The sequence below is a fragment of the Leopardus geoffroyi genome, chromosome C1 (assembly GCF_018350155.1).
Source record: "Leopardus geoffroyi isolate Oge1 chromosome C1, O.geoffroyi_Oge1_pat1.0, whole genome shotgun sequence".
NCBI lineage: Eukaryota > Metazoa > Chordata > Mammalia > Carnivora > Felidae > Leopardus > Leopardus geoffroyi.
In genome coordinates this window covers 185239783-185264156 of record NC_059328.1, presented here as the reverse complement: position 1 = coordinate 185264156, position 24374 = coordinate 185239783, and positions in this window count along the sequence as shown.

Genomic DNA, 24374 nt, shown 5'->3' with positions numbered 1-24374 from the left:
TGTGAGTATAATTATGAAAATAGATTGACCTATTATATATCATAAAAAGTCCTGGGGACCTCCAAGCATACGCAGACCACAATTTGATATCCTTTGCTCTAGAACACCAACAGATAGAGGCAAGGTTTGTAACACTGAAGGTGTATGTAGGTTTTTATATTTCTCTTAGGGAGGTGTCCAGAGCCTTCATTAGATTGTTAGAGGATGTCATATGACCTCAAACAGGTTAAGAAATATTGTGTGTCTGGGGCTACTCAGTATGTTGAAGTGTAACCAAGCAGTCATCTAGGTACTCTAGAAATAAAGAAATATAGCTTTAAAAAGTTAATATATTTGATTAAAATCACACAGCTTGTACATGGCAGATTCAGGACACCATCTCATTTCTTCCTGACCCTGAGGTCCATATTCTCAACCTCTGTGCTAAGCCTTAGCATAGGACATTATGAAAAATGGTACAAGAATACAAGAATGGTAAGATGTTACAGGTATTCCCAAGAATCTTGCAATACATAAAGGAATATGAGATATAAATTTAAAACACAAATAACATAATAATGATAGTTAGTGGGGAAGTCCTGTCAATTTTCAGGACCAAGAAAAACTTGGTGATATTGAAAGGGGGATGGTATTGTTACAGATGAAAACAAAGCAGGGAGCCAAGAAATTGAGGGTTGTATGTGGGAAACCATGAGTAATCTAGGTCAGCTAGAGTGTCTGGGAATCCTATACAAATGAACTTAGTACACTGTTTTGGAATCAGAGGGCTATATGCCTAGGTGAACAATTATAGAAGACTCAGGGTTTCATAGAGCTATTGAAAGATTTTTGAGTAGGATTTGTATATAATTGAGCTCCTTTGCTTTGGTGCATTCTTGGAACACTGTTATTTACTGAGCAGTGTTTATTTAATGCCAGAACACTTTAAGAGTTTATGAAGGACTGTTTATTATCATTGTTAGAAGTAATGATCAAAAGAATAATTTCCTTTCTCTTCTAAAAAGATGAATGAAAAGTCTTTAGAGCGTGAGTTTCCATTGATGCTTGAGAAATATTCGTTTGCATAGACATTTCCTGCTTACCATTGGATCAATGCAATGGAACAATTACTAGTATTTCTCAAAATAATTTCTATTCATACTGTTTGGTCAATATGAAGGCTGCAACCTGACAACTAAAAAAGGAGCATCAATCAAGGGTTCTCTTCAGTCTGCTTGAATTCCAATGTGAACTATTTAAACATGCTTAGATTCTCTTGGAAAGAATAAAGGAAGCCTCAGTGTAAACCATAACATAGAAGATAATGAGTGAATGAAAGCAGAAGTCCCACATTCCTGCTGTGAAGGAAGACTGTCTATAGCTATAGGACTTCCTTGGCTTCTACTGTCAGATGAAGGTTCCTAGTCTCAGTTGTAGTTGTTCCTACCAATGGTTGTTGGCAGGAGTAGTCACCAGACTATTATTCTGAGGTTGTTTGCCTGCCTCTGGGGACCTCATAGAGCGATTGGATGCCCCTCAAATGGCTTCCACTTCAGATGAGAAAAACTTATGGGTATACAGCCCTCCCATAAATTCCAGCCTGTAAAGATTCATGTAAATCTCATCTTTCTCCTGGAAATCAGCATTCCACTGGCTGAGTATTATTGCCACCACTACCCTTGCTGGTGGCTACATATTCAGTGCTAAGTACTGAACCTGTGCTAAATGCTTTATCTGCAATCCACCAAGGTTGGTTTATTTCCTTTTTTACACATGAAAACTGAGGCTTTCAACAGTTAAAAATTTCTCCCGAAGGTACACAGCTAAGACTCATGTTCTGGCCCTCCTCCCTTACCTAGCTAATGCATAATTACCCACAAGCCTCAATTTAAATGTCATGGTCTCAGAAGACTTGCCTGACTCACTTGATGTGTTTAAATGATCTTGTTATAAATTCCTGTATCTCCCTTATTTACCCTTTTTAATGCTATTCTTACATTGTACTTACTGTTTAATGTGTGTCTTTACTGCCAGACTCAAAGTTCCATTAAGGGTAGGGGTGGTACCTTTCTTGCCCACTTCAGTATTCCTTTGACTGAAAGGATGAACTTAGTTAGCCTAAATTATTTACGGTGCTCATGCTCTTAGGACACTCCTGTCAAAAGGATGATGCTCTATGAGAAGATATCATATTCAGATAGTATGACCATTAATGCTTCATCAGCATTTTATTTCATCTTTGAGACCAAGAACAATGGTATTACAGGGCAGGTAAATTTTGATGAGGGAGAAGAGGAAGTAACTACTCAACAGCACTGCCATTATTTGGTCACCAGATCTGGGGACCCCAAACAATAAAGATTCGTAGTGAAAGTACTGGGAATACAGGGCCAGAGACCCCCAAAACAGAATAAGAAAAGTAGAGATAAGACAGCAACACATGTATTTTTCCAGCTATGTCTACCTTCGCCAAAAATGTGCTTATTCTTCTCCCTCATCTGTGGCACTGGGTATGGTTCTTAGTGTAGGTAAGGCTAAGGTTGGCATAACCAGTAAGAGGAGAAATCTGAAGATTGTATTTAGAGCTGTTCAAGAATAGGGGGCTATCTTCTTTCCTTTTGGTTAGCATGGTGCCTAGTATATAGTGTGTTCACTGTACATTTGTTGATCAAGATTTTGAAACTTCCTGAGATTAACTGGTTGGCAAAGCCTTACTCCATCTTCTTCATGGGCATTGATTATCAATTTGGCTCATTTAGATTTAGTTTTCTTTAGTAAAACTCTTGTGAGGTTGCACCTTTTAGAAATTAGTGTATGTACCTGAAGTCATAAAACCATTACTTACTTTTAATGTGTAAAATGAAAACTGATGTTTTCTTTCTGTTTTTTTTTTTGAATGCTGGTTGACACATTCAAAATTGATTTCGTGAGTCACTAATGGATTGCAAAATTTTTCCTTGTGAATTTATTTTCAAATATATACCCACACCCATACCCATATCTGCATTTACTGGGTCAGTATGTAAAATATATGTTTTAGCATCCCAGGCCAACAGAGTTTGAAAGGAGCTATTCTAAATCAATGCTGAATTCTCTTTCCTGGTTGTGGCTTGGAAACATCTGGTGCCCTGTACTATGAACCATCTCAGTCAGGTCCCAAGACCAGCCGTAGCTCAGAGGCAGATCTTCCTTTTGCAAAAATTGCAGGATTTCTGCACGTATTATTGATGGAAAGGTCTGTCTTGCTCAGAGACATTCAGAACATCAACAGATATTTCTGGAAAAATACTCAAGGGTGAGGAGGGGCAGGGGATGAATTCTTTAATTGATTTGCATGGCAAATTCCACCCCCCCCCACTTTAGAGTATGGCTCATAACTGTCATTATTCTAGTATTTCTCAAGTACAATGGGGCAGAACTTATTAAAGTTCTATTTTATTAACCAATTTCCCCTCTCTTGTTCTTTTTAAAAACATGGACGTTCATGGACTTTAAAAATGACTGTGTGTGAGAGCATCTTTCCCAGCTGGCAGAAAGGGAAAAGAGATTGTTTCATCATTTAGTTCAGCACTGTCAGTACCCTCTAAGATCAGTTACATCAGAGAAAGAAAGATACAAAACAGGGGAGATTATGCAAGTTGTTACAAACACACAATTTAGGCAGTGCCAAGATTAGAAGGTTAGTGAGACTAGTTCACTGGAGAATTGAACAGACAGCATCCCACAAACTCTTTCTACCAGAACTTAAAAGCTGTTTATTTTTCTAGGGTCACATTTCAAACCTCAGACTGTGAACAAACATTTTTCTTAGTTGTTGTTGTTTTTTAAAGCTCAGTCATCTGAATTTTGATTTTAACCTTGTTTCTCATGAACATGGTTTGGATTTGGCATATACCATGGAATGAAAACATTTTATACCTTTTAATTCACAAGTTTCTTTGCATGCTGTGTGCAGAGTATATATAGTCATAGACTTAAAGATGAACCTGTGGGTGGACACTATAATTGCCTGAGAAATTTTTACAAAACACAGGATCCAGATTCTCTCTCAGACCAATTAAATGTGAATTTTGGTGGGTGGAGTTTAAACATCATTATTTCTTAAAAGCTTCCCAGGTGATTCTAATATCTTACCCTGGTTGTGACACATGGAGGAAGGTTAAGAAGTGCCTTGTGAAAAGAGGAGAAAGAACATGGAATCCAAAAACAAGATCCAAGATCCACTTCTAGCCCTCACTAGCTTAGTGATCCTGGACGGTTTACTTGAAACCACATAGCTGCAATTTTCTCATCTACAAAATCTGTTTGTAAGTATACTTCCCAGAATGTAATAAAGGTTAAATTAAGCAGTGAGTGTGAAAATGCTTTTAAAAACCTACTTGAACTCTCTATATACTATCATTGCAATAACATTGAAAAAATTCTGTAATTGAGAGAGAAGGGTAAGCAAAGGGAAGGTAGATATAGCTTGTAAAACACTTGTGTTCGTGTCTTCTCACGATTTTCCTTATTCTGTTTTATGGTCTCTGATCCTGGATACTCAGTTACCTCACTAAGAATTTCCATGAATATGGGATATGGAGTCAAACATCTTGGGTTGTATCTTGATGGCAGTGAGGACTCATGTAATAATTTTAAGAAACATAGCCAGATCTGTATTTTAGAAACACTGTTCTGGAAACATCATGTGTATTGCATTATAAATGTGTGAGACTGGAGGCAAAGACTAGTTAGGAAATTGAAGTAGCAATCCAGGGAGGTTTGAGTTGACAACTTATTAAATTTATGGAATGAACACAATGAGAAGAATAATGCTTCTGGCTTGGATGGCTTTGTAGATGGTTGTGCCCTACAGCCAGGTAGGGAAAAAGGAGGATGGACATGTTTGGTTTGGTGGTGGTTGGAGATCAAGGGAATGAACAAATAAAATTAGGTTTTTTTTAATGAGATTGAATTGAAGATGCCAAATGATAATTACCAAGGGGAAGGTGGGTTTTTAGTTCTGGTGTGTAAGCAGAATTATAGGCATAAGTATAAATTTGGGAGTCATTCCAAAAATTGGAAGTTGAAGCTGTGGAAGTGGATAAAATCGCCTGGAGACAGCATGAAGAGAAGAGTACAGAGAACATAACCACTCAGAAGAGAGATGGAAAAATTGGAACCTTCAAGGGAGACTAAGTAGAAATGATCTGAGGGGTAGGAGAAAAGCCCTAATGGAGCAATGTCACCTAAAAGAGTTTTAATAAGTTTTAACGAGAGCTTTAGTAAGAACAGTTTCAAATGCCACAAAAATGTCCATTGAAATAAGGACTGAAATCTCCCTTTGGATTTAGCAGCTACAAGATTGTCAAAAACCATGGCAATGACATTTTAATGTAGTAATGGGATCAGAAACCATATTGCAATGAGTTGAAAGTGAAACAAGACAAGGTAGAGGTAATGAATGCAAACTACTTTTCCCAGAAAATCAGTGTGGTTAAGAAAGAGAAGCTAAAATAACTGCTAGAAAGAGCTTAAGGGCAGGAGACAATTCACTTTTTAGAAAAGAGGTGCATTTGATTAGAAGATCAAATGAAGAATAGACAGTGAGAAGTTGAAGATATAGGATAGGAAATAGCAAAGGCAGTTGAGAAATTGGAAGATATGGGATGCAGAAGAAGGTGGACAGTTAGATGCCAGACAGGAAAAAGTTACTCCTCTTATTCAAGCCAAAAGGAAAGAAACATAACAAGTAGATAACAAGAGGATAAATTTATGTTGGGAGTAGGGACTATTTGAGTTCCTGCTAGATGCCTCCATTTTCTTTATGAAGCAGGAGAGTCTTCTGCTATGAGTAAGGCAGGAATTATAGGGGGTGGGTAAGAAGAATGGAGAATGAGTTAATAGCAGTAGAGAATAAAGGTTAGTAGAGACTGGGAGAACATGGGACTTGTGGGCAGAATTGAAAGTCCAGATGTTTAAGACTGTTTTGGCTGGGCTTTAAACAGAAAAACACTAATGTGAGATTAACTTGGAAAAGTAGGTGGGTTAGGCTCGCTCATAGGATATTCTGAATGCTAGCCTAGGGCTAAATTATTAGATAGTTATTAATGAGTTTGATAAAAATTTTAATTAGAGGGGTGTGATCAGAGTCATGCAGCTTCAGGGAGCTATATTTGGGAAGTTGATTAGGGCAAAGAAGGAACCAATTGTAAGGGACTATTTATATAATTGAGCAAGAAATAATTTCATCAGTATGAGAACAGTGAGGATGATAAAACAGCAAGCACAGAGACAGTCCAGTTTTAAACAATGAAGCTTCAATCAGTGACTTAATGTAAGAGAAAAAAAAGATTGGTGGTGAATTCAAGGTTTCATGTCTAGATGATTGGGGGAATGGCGCTGGCATTCAAAACAATCCGTAAACACAGTGAAGTTGGGGAGAGGTGTGATGGGTTTGGGTTTGGATGTTGAACATTTCCGATTTGAGGTGGAACCATGACATTCAAAGGGAAAAAAAAAAACCAGAAGTACTTGAAATGTAGAACTATGATGTGACCATCACAATTTGAGAATCATTGACCTGAGGTGATTGTGAAGCTATGAGAATGGCTAATGTCAAGTATGAGATTTGGATAAAGAATATACATAGAAATGGCTACTTTTTATGGGGGGTTGATGGGTGTGCAGAAGGAAAATAAGTAAAAGATTAAGGGAAGAAAGTGTTAGAAGAGAAAAAGGAAAACCAGGAGAATATGGTCTTGAAAGCCAAGAAGGAAAGGGAATTAGGTTATCAATAATGAACAAAGAGACCAAATGCTTGAGGTATAATAGAATAAGGATGAAGAAGCCATCATTAGGTTTTGGCAACTAGGAATTGAACAAGGCCTAAACAAGAGTGATTTCATTAGCATGATGGAGCCTAAAGGCAGTTTGACTAGCTCATGGATAGTGAGGCAGCAGAGGTAAGGAATATCCTTTTGAAAAGTTTATCAATAAAATGGCAGAAAACTGTTGTGAATAATTTAAAGGATATTGAATAGCTTAAAAGATGGAGAGCTATGAATGGTGAATAGCTTAAATATCTGAACACTTTTAAGGGGAAAAAAGTAGTAAAACAAAAGTGACTGGACATGGAGGGCTCCTGAAGGGCAGGTGAGCAAACCTGTAAAGATATATTGGGTGCATTGGAGTGTGGGAGCAATTGGGAGCAGTTGAGACTGAGGACATGCAAGACTGAAGGATGATAAAAGTGTCAAAACCACAGGAGTAATTTAACTATGTAAAAGTGAAGGAAAGGAGGTTACCTATTTTATATTTTACTGAAACTAACATGTACAGTTTTCACATCTTAATGTTTCTGAAATTGAAATATAGCTTGTAGTCAATGTTAAAAGAAATTTGCTAATCCCTAGGAGGAAAAGTTAACTTTGACACTGTTCCTGTTTTTCTGTTATATGGAAATTTAGCTATGTGTAGAAATTATCTGTCTCTTCAATTGTCCTATTATTTGCATTGGTAGCTCTCATGAAGTTGAATTAAATTTGATTTCCCAGAAATGACTTAAAAGGTCTTTTAAAAGATTATACTTTTTTTGTGGCATCTAAATGAATAGCATAATAGAAGATTCTCTGACCTCTATCATGCAGTAGAATTGACAAATCACTCAGAACAGATCAGAGTAATTTGAAATCTGAGAGAAATTAATGTGAGCAACTTATAAATTTGAAGGCATATTACTTAGTACCTAACATCATTTGGTCAATGACATCTAGTTGATGCTTGAGAATATTTTATTTATTTTTTTAATTAAAAATTTTTTTAATGTTTATTTTTGACAGAGAGAGAGAGAGAGAGAGAGAGAGAGAGAGAGAAAGCATGAGCAGGGGAGGGGCAGAGAGAGAAGGGACACAGACTGTGAAGCAGGCTCCAGCCTCTGAGCTGTCAGCACAGAGCCCGATGCGGGGCTCGAACTCACAGACTGCAAGATCATGACCTGAGCCAAAGTCAGACGCTCAACTGACTGAGCCACCCAGGCACCTCAAGAATATTTTAAATTTATAGTAATATAGCTCAACTAAGACAATAAAATATAGCTACACATTTGCTGAAATAGAAAATGCATATATAACACACATATTATTTAATATGTTTTGAAATCATCTTGTCATTCTTAAAGCTGCTACTGAGGTAAGCTCATAAAAACCATTTTGGCTTCTTGTCATACTTATCACCATGGTGGAGTACATACCTGGGGAAAGCCATAACTAATTTGCAAAGATCTTTATTTTTTGAAATTTTTATTTAAATTCCAGTTAGTTAACACAGTGTAATATAGTTTCAAGTGTACAATACAGTGATTCATCACTTCCATGCAACACCTAGTGTTCATCACAGCAAGGGTATTGTTTAATCCCCATCACCTATTTTACTCATCCCTCACCTGCCTCCGCTTTGGTAACCTTCAATTTGTTCTCTATAGTTAAGACTCTGTTACTTGGTTTGCCTCTCTCTTTTTTCTCTTCGCTCATCTTTTTTTTTTTTTTTCTTGAGAGAGAGAGGCAGGGGGAGGGATAGAGGGAGAAGGAGAGAGAGAATCCTAAGCAGGCTCTCCACCTGATGCAAGGCTTGATCTCACAACAGTGAGATCATGACCTGAGCCCAAATCAACAGCTGGACGCTCAACTGACTGAGCCACCCAGGTGGCCCTGTTTTGTTTCTTAAATTCCACATATGAATGAAATCATATGGTATTTGTCTTTCTCTGGCTTATTTTGCTTAGCATAATACTCTCTAGCCCCATCCACATCATTGCAAATGATAAGATTTCATTATTTTTTATGGCTGAGTAATATTCCAGTGTGTGTGTGTGTGTGTGTGTGTGTGTGTGTGTGTGTATACCACTTCTTTATCCATTCATCAGTTGATGAACACTTGGACTGTTTTCATAATTTCACTCTTTTATATAGTCTGCTATAAACATCAGGATGCATGTACCCCTTTGAATTAGTGTTTTTATATTTTTTAGGTAAATACCTAGTAGTTCAATTGCTGGATCATAGGGTGCTTCTATTTTTAACTTTCTGAGGCACCCCCATACTGTTTTGCACAGTGGCTTCACCAGTTTCCATTCCTACCAACAGTGCAAGAGGGTTCCCCTTTCTCCACATCCTCACCAACACCTGTTGTTTCTTGTGTTGATTTTAGATATTCTTACAGGTATGAGGTGATACCTCATTGTCGTTTTGATTTGTATTTCTCTGATGATGAATAATGTTGAGCATCTTTGCATATGTCTATTGACTATCTGTATGTCTTCTTTGGAAAAATGCCAATGTGTGTCTTCTGACCATTGTGTAATTGGATTATTTGTTGGTATTGAATTTTATAAGTTCTTTATATTTTTTGAATACTCTCCCTTTATCAGATAAGTTATTCGCAAAGTTTTGTTGATTGATTCCTTCATTGTGCAGAAACTTTATTTTGATGAAGTCTCAATAGTTTATTTTGCTTTTGTTTCCCTTGCCTCAGGAGACATATCTAGAAGGAAGTTACTATAGCTGAGGTCAAAGAGGTTACTTCCTATGTTCTTCTCTAGGATTTTAAAGTTTCTTGTCTCACATTTAGGTCTTTAATCCATTTTGAATTTGTTTTGTGTTTTGTGTAAGAAAATGGTCCAGTTTCATTCTTTTGTGTATTGCTGTCCAATTTCCCCAGCACTATTTGTTGAAGATTCCATCTTTTTTGCATTGAACATTCTTTTCTGCTTTGTTAAAAATAAATTGGCCATATATTTTTGGGTGCATTTTTGGGACTCTGTTAAGTGATAAAATGGCAGCAAATACATATCTATCAATAATTAGTGTGAAAGTAAAGGGACTAAATGCTCCAATCAAAAGACATACAGTGATGGAATGGATAAAAAAATAAGACCCGTCTCTATGCCGCCTACAACAGATTCATTTTAGATCTAGAGACCCCTGTGGATTGAAAGTGAGGGGGAAGAGAAACATTTATCATGCAAATAGATGTCAAAAGAAAGCTGGAGTAGCAATACAAAGGTCTTCAGATTCAGTGTAGATGGCTTAAATCTTCTCTAACTTTGTTTAACTTGACAAAGTTAGTGCTATTAAGTATCTAGATTCATGTTTATGAATGCTGTTGTTAGTGTAAATTTTATACAGTGAGTCACTTAACCCATCCCCTAAACCTATTAAGGAAGCATCTTTTAGAAATGATATTTAAGTCCAAATCAAGAAAGATGATGAAATGAATGAGTTTTGATTGGACGTACATCTGCCACCTTCTTGAGAAAAAATTATATAGTGAATGAATCTGATTGGACAAATTCTGCCACTTTCCCACTTTTAGAAATCTCTCCTTCCTCCAGATTCACCCCAACCAGCATTGTGCTAACTTACAACGTAGTTTCTCAGTTGACTCTGCCCTTTCTACCAGTTCTCCATCTGAGACTTATTATAACTTTCCTATCCTGTGTCCTGCTCTTCTAGGCCCTGCTGTCTGTAAAATGAGTGGAGAATACATTTTAAAACTTTTATCCCATTCCCTCTGTTCTTAAAAAACACTCAAAACAGTTATGGTAGAAATTTGAGGCACCAAGGTACCAGAGCTGAATATTATAAGACATTGGTTCTTTGTCCACTATAAACAGGTGGAAGTAGAATTAAGCTTTTAAGGAATGAACTAGACAAGTGTGTGTGTGTGTGTGTGTGTTTGTGTGTGTGTGTGTGTGTGTGTGTTTGAGAGTGAGATTTGGGGAGGAGTGGTTTATATATAAATGGACATAATAATCTTGAAATCTAATAATAGTGAACACTGCTTTTGTGAAATCTAGAATGTGTCTGGTTAAATTGCTTCTTTTCTTGTAAGAGTTAAAATCTTTTTTTAGGTCTGTTTTTATTTTCATACTTTGAGGCATGAGAAAGAATATAGGGAAGAAAAAATTATCCAGTCCTTAAAAAATTTATTTCACACAGATACACATATATACAGAAAGGTATATGCATATACATACATACAAATATGCACGTTATATATTCCTGTGAGAATCCAGAAATACTCCCTTGGCCCAAAGAAGATCCTGGCAGTCTAGAGAAAGAATTATATCTCTGTACATGGTAGTCTAGAAGCAATCTCCTTAGCAAGGAGTAGCAAATGCTGAGTGTTCTTGTCCCTCATGTTCTGGCTGTCCTGAGTATGTCAGGACAAGGAACCTCTTTCTGAGAATGCCAGGGAAGCTGCTCCAAAGTAGATATTTACAGTGGACCCTTCCCTGACTTTAAAAAAAAACTGTCCTACTCAGCTCTCTCAGCTTTTTTCTGTGTGTCGAAAATACAGGTAGTACTTTAATTAAGAACTAATATTAGTTTAAAAAACCTAGAAGGCAACAAGGGCAAATAGAAGTCCAATATTTAACACAGTCAAGAAAAAGAGCGATAAACATTGACTGGGCTATCTCATTCTTGAATTGAAAAGGCAAATCTGTGAAATGTTAGAAATGACCATGCACAAAAATCTCAAAGTCTGAGTTACAGTCTCTGTTCTGCTGTTAACCAGCTAGTTAATGTTGCTTAGCCTGAATTTTCATCCAAAATAAAAATATTTGACAGTATGAGTGTTGAAATGTCTTTCCTATAGCATACTTTTTGATGATGGAGCATCGGATCAGGTGACTTGAAAGTCACAAAACCATTTGTCTTGCTATTGTCCTTTATTTTCTCTGGTAGATCTTGGTTTATCCTTATTTCAGCATTTTATTATATGCTGAGCAATTTATAACAAGTTCTGGTTTGGCTTCCATCTGCCCAAGTTCTCTCTAAATATTTTTTCCCCAAAGTTGAATATATTAGAGCCTTCTAATACACTTAAAATAAATGGCATGGTTATAAAAAAATATTAATTGCATCTGGAATGCTTGTGTTAGAATTGTTTTCATAACTGAAGCCTTACTGGAATTTGTACGTATGTAGAGGGGCATAATAAAGCATTTGGAATTTACTGATGATTTTACTTTATTTAGTTTGCAAAATGCATCCTTAAGTGAGCCTGGAGCCTCATTTAATGTGGGATCCTATTCTCAGTGAATGGAAAATGCAAGGGAAAAATTAAATAAAAGAACAATATAATCAGCTGAAACCAAAATAGATGGGAATTGGGACTGAGACTGTGAGGATAGAGGGGTGAGCAAAAAAAGTGAGGGCAAATGAGCACCAAAAGCATTTACTAGCCCACATTATTTATTTATTTTTCCTAGCCAATCTGCCTTTCTGTGGGGTCACGGGTAATAAAAGAAATAAAATCAGTAGGTCCTGTTTCCCAGGCAGTGATTCAAAAGTGGCACAATCAGTTAATATTAGGCAACTGTGGTTGGCATGGAATGTAATAATAATGTAGTGAGCTGGAAGGAGACTTAGGAAGGGAGTCGTGCCCAAGATAAACCCAGACAAGCAACCAGTGACCAACAAAGCTTCCAACCAGGGTTTCTGATTGAAATCCAGTGTCATTTTCACCATGCTGCTCCACTGAGAAAAAATAAGTATAATTAATTTGCAAGATAACTCAAAGAAAACAATAAAACTTACCATAAACAAAGGAAATCACTCAAAAGGAGAAGTCAGTGAGATAAAATGGACTGACTGACAAATAAAATTTTTCCTAGGCTCAGCTGTATTACTTATGGGATTAGACCTGGTCCTTAACTCCCTCTCCCCAGATCTTCTCAAAAAAACAAATCATGTTGAACTCCTTTCTTTTGCCCCAGAACAGTTTTAGTCTTTCTTCTGGCAGTCTCTCTTCTATCCTGACTTTTATCTTCTCTTCCATATTAGATCCCTGCTGTTACTAGAGGACCGAGGTCATCCTGCTCTTAAACTGTGGCTCGTCACTTTGAAGTTGTGTTCTTGGGAAGGTTGCTTAGTCTTTTTAAGCTTGTACATTCTCATCTCCAAAATGGGTCGTAATATCCACTTCATAGAGTTTTTTAAAAAAGTAAATGATACAGTGCTTGTGATATTTGTAATATACTATTCTCGCATATAATAAATATTTAATATATGGCTGCTACTGTGAATTTGTCATTAGCTGCTTAACTTTTATCCCGTTAATTGCATATATTGAACTCACTTTACTTAGACTGTTCTCTCTAATCTGCTTTTGTCCTTGTCCGGGTTGCTCACTACCATTGAACATTTGTTCAACAAACATAACTCTTGCTATAGACCAGAACTGGCCTCAAACCAGAAGCTTTCTGAATTGTTCTCTTCCCTACTGTAGCCCAGCTAACAATAAAAGTCCCATTTCAGTTTTACTTTATCCATGAACTTTCCCCAAATGTGTTAAGGAACACTGAAATTTCTTTTCAAACTCAGTGTCTCTGTTGCAAAAGTAAAACTTTATTGCTTTACGTGCCAGTTCTTTCTTTTTATATTTGCCAATTCTTTAATGGCAAGTTTTTTCCCTCCTCTGGGACAGAAGCTTTCCTATCACCTAGCACAATGCTGAGCTCAAGACGGGAAAACAGCAATACTTGTGTGTGTGAATAACCAGTTTATTTCCAAATGGGCTAGACTGGCTAATCTGGACCATTATTGTACATACCTGATTTCTTAGACTCCTGGCTTCTCTACATAAAACTCCTCCAAAAATCAAATTGCATTTTCGAAGAAAGTTGCTGTACTTAGATGTATTATTGCTCTTGTTAAAAGACACTACGAGATACAGAGCTTTAACTCCCAGTTTTAAATGTGCTAAACAGTTTTCTCTAAGAAAAAATAATGGAAGTATTGAAAAACAGTATCAAACATATCGTACATGCTTTTGTATCTAGTTAGCCTTCCATGTCTAGGATATCTATATCAATCTATCTACCTACATATGTAACTTTGCATGAGGGAAAACCATAGGAAGATGTGGCACTATTTTTAAAGATAAACTTTAGAATTGCTTTGTAGCTAAGAAAAACATCCAACTCTCGTGTGTTGACTAATTTCTAATGGACCAAATAGTTCTTAAAGCAGCTCCTTCAAAGTTCATTGAAGTGCTAGAAGCTGCTAAAAATGATTTCCAATTAAAAAAAAAATTCTTTGCATTCAGATTTAGATGGAAGCATTTTGAGTGGGAATTTCTTCTCCTTGGACCAGACCCAAGGCTAAGAAAATGATTATGCTCCTTGTCTCTTTCTCTTCTCTTTTTCTTTTCCTTCCTTCCTTCCTTCCTTCTTTCCTTCCTTCCTTCCTTCCTTGCTTCCTTCCTTCCTTCCTTCCTTTTCCTTCCTTCTCTTTTTTCTTTCTTTCTTTCTTTCTTTCTTTCTTTCTTTCTTTCTTTCTTTCTTTCTTTCTGTTTCTTTTCTCTGACAATTCTGAAATTAATGGTATATTTCTTGCAGTTGTGGGCAAGTCAGGTTTCATGTTAGAATACTTCAAATATTATAATAGGGTCCACTAACTATCCTTTTTTTCCATGGAGCTAAACTGTTATGTTCCAGAGAATTTTATTGAAACCGGAATTTATGAGTCACATTTGAATTCATCTCTTTAAAATACATTGCAACCCTCTATTATTTTTTTTAACCCATCGTCTCATAAAACAACCCTGGTTAGCCACTTTAATGAGCAATTTTGTCCCTACTTTTATTTCTTAATGAACTTTTCCCCTCTGGCTGCATCCTAGTCTCATAGTTTATTTTCATTGCTATAGTGACATCGGTCAGGGACAGCTCTGTAAAATTAATCATCACATTAGACCAGGCTTCAGCAAGAATTCTTTTTTGAAGCAAAAGGAAGTTCCATAATCCCACTAGTATATCCTCCTCTGGTGTTACGTTTCTCTTTTTTTTTCACCCTAAAGATTAGTTTCCATAAATCAATCGAATACAGCAAGTTTGGGACAGGTTAGAAAATAGAATGACTTTCTAACAAGCCAAAGGTATGAGAGAATTACTTTCCTTCATGTTTATGTTATGGTTAGTTAAAAATGTATCATAAATTATTGCTGAATTAGGTTGCTAAGTATTTTAAATGAAAGCATTCAAGTTATTTATGATTTGTCTAACTTCTCAAGTAAATTTATATAATAAATCAAGATGCTGGTTCAAAGACTTAATGAGGGTAAGCACATTGGTTGACCACTCAGCTTCCCTTAACCATAGCTGAATCACAAATTCCAGCAGACATGACTCAAATAAATGATCACTCTTTACAGACTTGGACTTGAGATGGTTGCCTTTGTGGAACACTTATCAAATCTGTCCCCAAGGGGTAAGGCAGTGATTCCGACTAAAATGTTTATGCGGTTCAGATGAATTTGAGGTGGGTTTTTTAAAGTAAGAGGTTAAGAGGGTCTCTAAGCTAAAAATCAAGCCTGAGTGTGCAACAGTAAGTTATTAAGTTAGGTGTCTAGTATCCAGTGGATTGAACAGATCCACTTTATTTTTTTTGGGGGGGTCGTAATTTGGGCAGTGAAAAAAATGTCCTCATGTTCCCTGCTTTCATACAGCTCCTATTTGTTTCATTGCTTGATTGGTCATATTGTTAATATATCATAGTACTTCATAGCATTATATTGTATTATTTAAAGAGACCATTGGTTTAGTTATTTACTTCTTCCATGCAGTGATTCCAGTTTCTATCAGGAGCATCTTCTCTACAATAAACTCTCACCTTTGGCTCCCACCCTCCCGGGCATAAGCCCTGGATTCCATGTGTGCCGAAAGTGTTCAAGGTCTCAGAAAATCAGAGACTCCAAGGAATTCAGTGATTTGCTGAAGATCAATGGCTGGTTGGTTCTAGAACTTGGTTCTCTTCTTTCCCAGGGCAACTGTTTATGAGCTTCCGTTACGATCTCTCCTGTGTTTATTGCTCAATCAATCATGGGGAAATCTTGCCATATATATATATTTTAATTTGGAATATGGGCAACAAAGGCAAATTTGAAATTTCCTCACATCTCTCTGAACCCTAGCCTGATCCACAGAGTAGTTCACCAGATATATATAATTTAATTGTAAAACCACAAAGAGACAAAAACCTTGTCTACTCAGACCTAAGTGTTTTTTTTTTTTTTTTTTGTACCTACAGCCTTTGAATTGTGTTAAATACTTGAGGCAAGGTAGATACATTAAAATTATCAACAGTAATTTACAAAATCCTAGGAATAAATTTTTAGCTTAATTAGGAAAGTAGGTTTTGTTAGTAGGGTAGACAGTGAGTAAATGTCAGGAGGGAGGGGTAAACTGGCTGTCAAAGAGTTTTCCTTTCCCTATCACTCTGGATCATTTAACTCTGGGGAACCATCATAACCTACTTTTTTAACGTGGTATTTTTAACGATCACACATGCCGACAAAAGTTGCTGGCATCAGGATCCATTTTTCCCCCAAATACTGTTGTCCTAGCAAATAAATTAGCATTCTCATCCTGATTTGTCTTTTGGCCTGAACAGGGAGTCTACTTGCCAGTGTAAATAGAAAGTGAAGGAAGAGCAGGAAGAGGGAGAAGGGAGAGGCATTTGCCAGCACCTCACTTTGAACTGTATCTTGGTATTCTATATCTACATGATCCTTGGTGTTCATTGATGGGATCTTTCAGTAGCGTCCCAGTCTTGCTTCATGTGCTCCCTCTTGGTCAGTGTTTTTATAAAGTACACTGATTTACAATATTAGAGTATAATTTTGAGTTACCAGTTACTGAAACTGGCCAAATATAGACAGTTAATTCTTTTCAATTTTTTTTTTTTAAGAGAGAGAGAGCATGCTTGGACATGCTCGCAAGCAGGAGAGGGGCATAAGAAGAGAGAGAGAGGGAGAGAGAGAATCCTAAGCAGGCTCCATGCTCAGTGTGGAGCCTGACCCAGGGCTCAATCCTACAGCCTTGAGATCATGACCTGAGCCAAAATCAAGAGTCAGATGCTCAACCAACTGAACCACCCAGATGCTCCTAAGTTCACAAATTTTTAAAGGATAATTTTAAACATACAGCAGTATTGAAAAGAACTTTACAGTAAACACCCATATATTCATCTCCTAGATGCAATTAATGACAATTATTATATTTGCTTTATCACATACTCATCTTTCTATTCATTACCCATTTGGTAACCTATCTTATTTCAAATTATGCATATCAGTTAAATTACAGACCTCAGATTAGTCTTTCCTAAATATTTCACTGTACATATCATTAACTAGGGTTTACTAATTATTTACAGTTTTTCTCATGATATAAAATTTAGATACAGTAAAATACATAAATCTTATGTAAATATACTATAAACTTTGGTAAATGGATGATACATCTGTATAACCTAAACCACTATCAAAACATAATATTGGGTATGCCTGTCTTAGTCAGAAGAGCATATGAGTCTTGATCTCGGGATTGAGTTCAAGCCCCATGTTGGGTGTAGACATTACTAACAAACAAACAAACAAAGGTATAATATTGCCATTTCCCTAGAAAGGTCCCTCATGTCTCTCCCAATTTCTGTTGTTAAACTCCCAGTGAGAACCACTGTTTGAATTTTCCCTCCATAGAGTAGCTTTTTCAGTTCTAGAATTTCATATAGTTGGACTTATATGACATATGTTCATTTATGTCTGTTTTCCTTAACTCAGCATAATATTTTTGAGATTTATCCATGTTTTGTATATGGCACTGCTTTGCTTTTTTTTTTTTTTCTGCTGAGTAATATTCCATTGTATGAATATACCACATTATCCTATTGGTGGTTATAGTTATAGTTTACTCATTCTCCTATTGGTGGTTACCTGGGTGCTCTCCAATTTTTGCCAATTACGAATAAAGCTGCTAAAAATACTCTTTTTCCTTTTTTAATTTTTAAAAAGTATTTATTTATTTTTGAGGGAGAGAGCATGAGCATAAGCAAGGGAGGGGCAGAGAGGGAGGGAGACACAGAATCTGAAGCAGGCTCCAGGCTCTGAGCTGTCTGCACAGAGTCTGATGTGGGGCTGGAACCCATGAATCACGAGATCACGACCTGAGCCAAAGTTGGCCGCTTAACTGACTGAGCCACCGCCACCCACGTGCCCTTAAATATTCTTATACAAGTTTTTTGTTAATGTTTTCATTTCCCTAGGGTAAGTGCCTGGGAGTTATCAGTATCGGTATCAGGTATCGGTAGGTTAATTTTAATAAGAAACTGCCTGATTTTTTTCTCCAGAATGGTTGTTGGCATTGTTACCTGTAATATATGAGTTTTAATTTCTCTACATCCTTACTATATTTGGAGTTTTCACCCTTTTCAGTTTTGTAGCCATCACTGGGTGTGTGTATTGATTGGTATTTTATTGTAGTTTAGAAACTCCTTGGTAACAAATAAAGTACAGCATGTTTTCAAGTGTTGATTGGCTAATTTGTATAGCTGTTCAAATGTTTTGCCCATTTATCCTTGGGTTGTCCCTTGTTTTGTAGAAGTTCTATTTCCTAGATACTATTTTTTGTCAGATACGTATTTTGTGAATTTTTCCTTACAGTCTGTGCATTGGTTATTTCATATAATGAGAAGGTTTTTTAAGTTTGATGAAGTCTGAATTAGAAATTATTTCTTTTTATGGTTATTGCTTTTTGCTATCTAAGAAATATTGTTCTACCTCCAAGTCATGAAGCTCTCTTCTTACATTTTCATTGAAAAGCTTTATGGTTTTAGCTTTTATGTTTCAATCTTTGTCCATCTCAAATTTATTTTTGTGTATGATATAAGGTAGGGGTTTGCGGTTGTTTTTTTCTGTGTCAGTAACCAGTTATTTCAGCACTCTTTGCTAAAAATATGTTATTCTCTTTTGGAATGCTTTGTTGCTTTTATCAAAAAACAAATAACTGTAGCAATGTGGAGTTATTTCTTGGCTCGCTCTTCTCCATTCATCTATTTGTCTATCCTTATGGCACTGCCACTCTGTATTGATTACTGTAGTTTTGCAGCAAGGTTTGAAATCAAATGGTATAAATTATCAACTCTGTTCCTTTTTTTCAGGATTACTTGGACATTATAGGCCCTTTGTGATTCATGTAAATTTTAAAATCAGCTCGTTAATTACTACAAATATTTCTACTGGGATTATAATTAGAAAATGTTGAATCTATAGATCAATTTTGAGATAATAAACATTTAATTTTTTTTTTTTACTTTTAAATGCTTTTAGCATTACAGGCAGTTCACAGAAATATGGGAAAGATCTCATACATCTTTCAACCCAGTTTCTCCCAGTGGTAACATCTTCTATCACCATAGTACAATAATCAAAACCAGGAAATTAACATTGGTAGCTATTTAATTATATACATCTGAATAATATTGATCTGCCAATCCAGGAACGTGGTAAACATCTCCATTTATTTGAATTGCCTTTAAATTTCATCAGTAATATTTTATAGTTTTTAGTGTAGAAGGTCTTGAGTATCTTTTAAAAGTTTTTCTATTTTGTATTTTTGATATTATTACAAATGGATTTTTATTTCTTATTCCAATTGTTTGCTGCTGGCTTATAGAAATACAATTGATTTTCTACTTAAACAATGCCACTCTTTTTAAAACAGAAGGAGTTCTACTCATTTCTTTCCTATTCTTGACTTATTTCAAATTTTAGGAGGAAGTATAAAATATTTCACCATTAAATGTGATGCTAGCCTATAGATTTCCTTGAAGGTGACCTTTATGAGGTTGAGGAAATTCTTTTTTTTTTTTAAGATTTTATTTTTAAGTAATCTCTACATTCAATGCGGAGCTTGAGCTTACAACCCAGAGATCAAGAGTAGATATTTTACCAACTGAGCCAGCCAGGTGCCCCAGAAAATTCTTTTTTTAGGGGCACTTGGGTGGCTCAGTCAATTAAGCATCCAGCTCTAGCTTTAGGCTCAGGTGATGATCTCACGGTTCAGAGCATTAGGCTCTGCACTGGCAGTGTGGAGCCTGCTTGGGATTCTCTGTCCTCCACCCTCCACTCCCACCTGCCCCTACCTCTTTTGTTCTCTCTAAAAAACAAATAAACATTTTTTTTTTAAAAAGAACATTCTTTTTTATTCCTAGTTATTACTTAGTTTTGTTTTATTTATTTATTTTTATTTTATTTTTTTGGTATTTATGTTTGAGAGAGAGAGAGACAGAGACAGAGTACGAGCTGGGGAGGGGCAGAGAGAGAAGGAGACACAGAATCTGAAGCAGGCTCCTGGCTCTGAGCTGTCAGCACAGAGCCCCATACAGGGGGATCAAACTCATGGACCATGAGATCATTACCTGAGCCAAAGTCAGGGGCTCAACCAACGGAGCCACCCAGATGCCCCAGTTTTATTTGTTTTTAATGAACAGGTGTTGAATTTTGTCAACTGCTCTTCTCTTTCTATTGACATGATCATAGCGCTTTTCTCCTTAATTCCCTTAATATGATTTTTCATGTGTCAAATCAACCTGACATTTATAGGATAAACCCTACTCAATCATGCTATACCAACCTTTTTGTATATTGCTGGATTTAATTTTCTAATATTTTTTAAAGTACTTTTTGGATCTATGTTTATGAGGGAGATTGACCTATAAGTTCATTTTTTTTTTGCAATGCCTTCATCAAGTTTTTATATTATGCTGGCCTCATAAAACACTTGTTTTTGAATAAAAACATTTTCTTCACTTCTGTTTGCTGAAACAAATTTCTGTAGGAGTGGTATTGTTTCTTCCTTAAATACCTGATAGAATTCACTGTTGACATCAGCTAATTTTAGAATTTTCTTTGTAAGATTCAAAAATATATATAGTGCATTCAGTTTCTTCAAAAGGTATGGGGCTAATTTCTTCTCTGTCTTTGGGTTAATTGGTGTTTTTCAAGGAATTTTCCCCCTTTGTGTAAGTTACAAAATGTATTGCCATAAAATTGTTCTAATTCTGGGTGTATCTATTGCCTTCTAACAACAATCAGATCTGGAGGGTTTGGGAAGAGGTAGTGGTAAAAAATGGGCAACATGGCTCTCTTCCAGCCCCCCTTGAGTCCAGTTCCATGTGCCCGAACTGACATTATTGCTACTTGATATTTTACTGGAACAAATTCTTACAGGCCATTTTTCCCCATCCAGTAATTCCAGTTTCTGCCCAGAACACTCTATCACTCCTCTTCCAGATGAAGGGTGGAAATGGTAGGCAAATCTTACAGATTTTGACAAGGGAACTTCCTGCTGTATGGGTACTATGTCACTTATGGTGCCCTCTCTGCTTTTTCTCTCTAGGCCACCATCTTTAGCAGTTTTTATAATATTTATTTTCTTATTTGTCTCTCTGATAGTTCTGGATAAGGACTATTTTTCATTTCCTCATCTATCTGTTAGCTGGGGAAAATACAGGGTAAGATCTTATTATTTTTCCTCATTTATTACCTCAGCATGGTAGAAGGTGAGACATGCATTCCGGAACTAATATTGTGGGAATGTTTTTGAGCATTTGCTGAGCTCTGCATTTTCCCCTCTCCTTTCTTCCCTCTAAATACTTCCTTCCCTTTCCTGAATGCTTTTGGAGAAGCAGAAGTAGAATTGTACTTTCTTCCTTGGAAAGTTATTGTGGCACATATTACTACTGTTTACTGTATCCAATTCTTCTCTACTTCTGATAGATTGTATTTCTCATTTCTTTGTAGTTAGAGCCAAATGCCTTAATTTGACTGATAAAATATTAGCATAAATAATGTGTGCCACTTCTGGATGGAAGTGCTTAATTGCTAGTTGTTAATTATCCTGTGCCTCCCTTGCTGGAACAATTGAGAGAACACATGTTGATATATAGATTTACAGGATTGAAGCAGTTTGGAATGCTAACCCAACCTGTAGAGAAGAGCTGCCCTGGGGAATCAGCTAATTTGCAACACACTATAGGAGTGAACGATGAGCATTTTTTTTTAAATTTAGGGGCTACTCTGACAAAACCTGGTTTATCTGGAGTGACGTATTCCTCCTCTTTTATACTGAGGTGCCACTTTTTAAATATATGTTGCTCACATGTGCCATTTCTGTTGTTTGCTGCTAATAGATTGTTTGCTTTTACATTGACTTCCTTTCACTATGTTTGTCTTTGGAAGTGAGATCCTGTGAGTCACTCTACCACTTAACCCAGATATCCCAATATTAGCGTATGGAATAATCCAACATTTTCAGTTTTATTTTTTATTTATTTTTTTTTTTTAAATTTTTTTTTTTTCAACGTTTATTTATTTTTGGGACAGAGAGAGATAGAGCATGAACGGGGGAGGGTCAGAGAGAGGGAGACACAGAATCGGAAGCAGGCTCCAGGCTCCGAGCTGCCAGCACAGAGCCCGACGCGGGGCTCGAACTCACGGACCGCGAGATCGTGACCTGGCTGAAGTCGGACGCTTAACCGACTGCGCCACCCAGGCGCCCCAACATTTTCAGTTTTAAAAATGGAAGAAAAATTTAACTTTTTACCCTACAAAGGATTTTTTTCCTTGACACCACGATGGACATCAGATGCATCCCCTTTCTGTCATCCATCCCAACACACCAAAAAAGTTTTCACTCAACACTCAACTCATCTATCAAACAACTAAAATAAAAAATAGAGAGTGAGAACATGTTTATAGAGGAAGAGAATGAGTTTATTTTGAACTTAAACTTTGAGCTGAATGCAGAAAATCAGCATAAAGTATCAGTTTGTAATTTAAGACAGAGAAAATGACCTGAAGTATTGAGTGAAGAATCAGGTACAGAGAGATGGCACTTGAAAATATAAGACTTAATAAAATGCTTTAGATAAAGCTTATAATAATAGGGGAGAATAAAGAAAAGAATAAATACCTAGAAATTAGCCCCACCAGGAGAGGGAGTCGGCCAAGAATCTGCAAAACCAGGAGGACCAGAGAGAATTAAAAAACAAAATGGTGGGGAGAGTCTTAAGATGGAGGGGATGATGTAGACTATCAATGGGGAGAATGAGTTTGATTAGAATGAAGACCAAAGCTATCAATGGTAAGAGCTATTTCCAAAGAATGATGAAAGTAGAAGCTAGAGTATAACCTCCTGACACTACATTAAAAGCATGTGTAAAGTTGATTCCACAGTTTTCATAGGCATTTATAAAGAGTCTTGCAGTTGATGAGGAACTAGCATATTCAAGGCTGTCCTACATAATCATGTAGCCCTGAAGCAACTAGGATTTGACTGAATACCTTCTATGTTTGAGGCACTGTTTTAGGCCCTGGAGTTGCAGTATTTAAAGTCTCTGCTCATGGAGCTCCCATCCTAGTCATAGTCTGAAAGATGAGGATTAACCTAAAAGATGTCATTTTGCAATACTGAAAAGGGAAACATTATTCCTAAAAGCATAGAATATAAAGAAGCAGTATTTTAAAAGCTGTCGAAGCACATTCATACATACACTAAAACAGTCATTTGATTTTCCATAGTTATTTTTGGAAGATGAAGTATACTTTGAATATCCTATTTAGTTGTTAGGTGAAATCAGTAATTTTCTAATGATTTTAGACTCATGCGCAAAACAAATCTGTGAGAAGCCCTTCTCACTATCTATCCCAACAGACAAAACTATAGACAAAAAAAGCAACAGAAATAAAATTCAGTGATAATTGCTAAGGTAGTACAACTATGTTACCATTGCAAGGTAGTACAACTAATGTAATACCCATTAAGTTTCTGAAGCAATATCTCAACAAGTAATAGAGCTATTGGGAACATGTCAAAGAAGTCATTCTTCCAGAGATCAACTTTTGACAATATAAGTCATTTTATCTATCCTTACCATGTTTCAATGATCCCCTATTCATTTACAATTGTTCCAGTAGCTTTCAATTATTCTCTTGTGTATTCTACATCATCACAAAGAATGACATCTTAACATGTCACCATGGAAACAAATTTTCCATCAAAAATGTATTTATTGCTAGGTCACTTATGCCATTTGGGGAAGAATTTTTTTTAAAAGTTAAGTCGATGTAGGGGCGCCTGGGCGGCTCATTTGATTAAGCGTCTGACTTTGTCTCAGGTCATGATCTCACGATTGGTGGGTTTGAGCCCCACATCAGGCTCTGCACTGACAGCTCAGAGCCTGGAGCCTGCTTCAGGTTCTATGTCTCCCTCTCTCTCTTTGCCACCCCCTCCCCAACTTATGCATGCTCTCTCTCTCTCTTTCTGTCTCTATCAAAAATAAATAAATAAGAACTTAAAAAATTAAGTCAATGTATTTACTACTACATAGACACTTTATGGAAAATCACACTGAGGCAATGAAATAAATCAGATTATTGTTAACTAAAAAACTCTAAGCAGTTGCAACTTTTTGAAAATATGTATGAAAAACATTTAATCAGGTTTATCAAGATATATATCCCAATCCATATGATTCTTTTTTTGTTAATATAAAACACTAGCAACACAC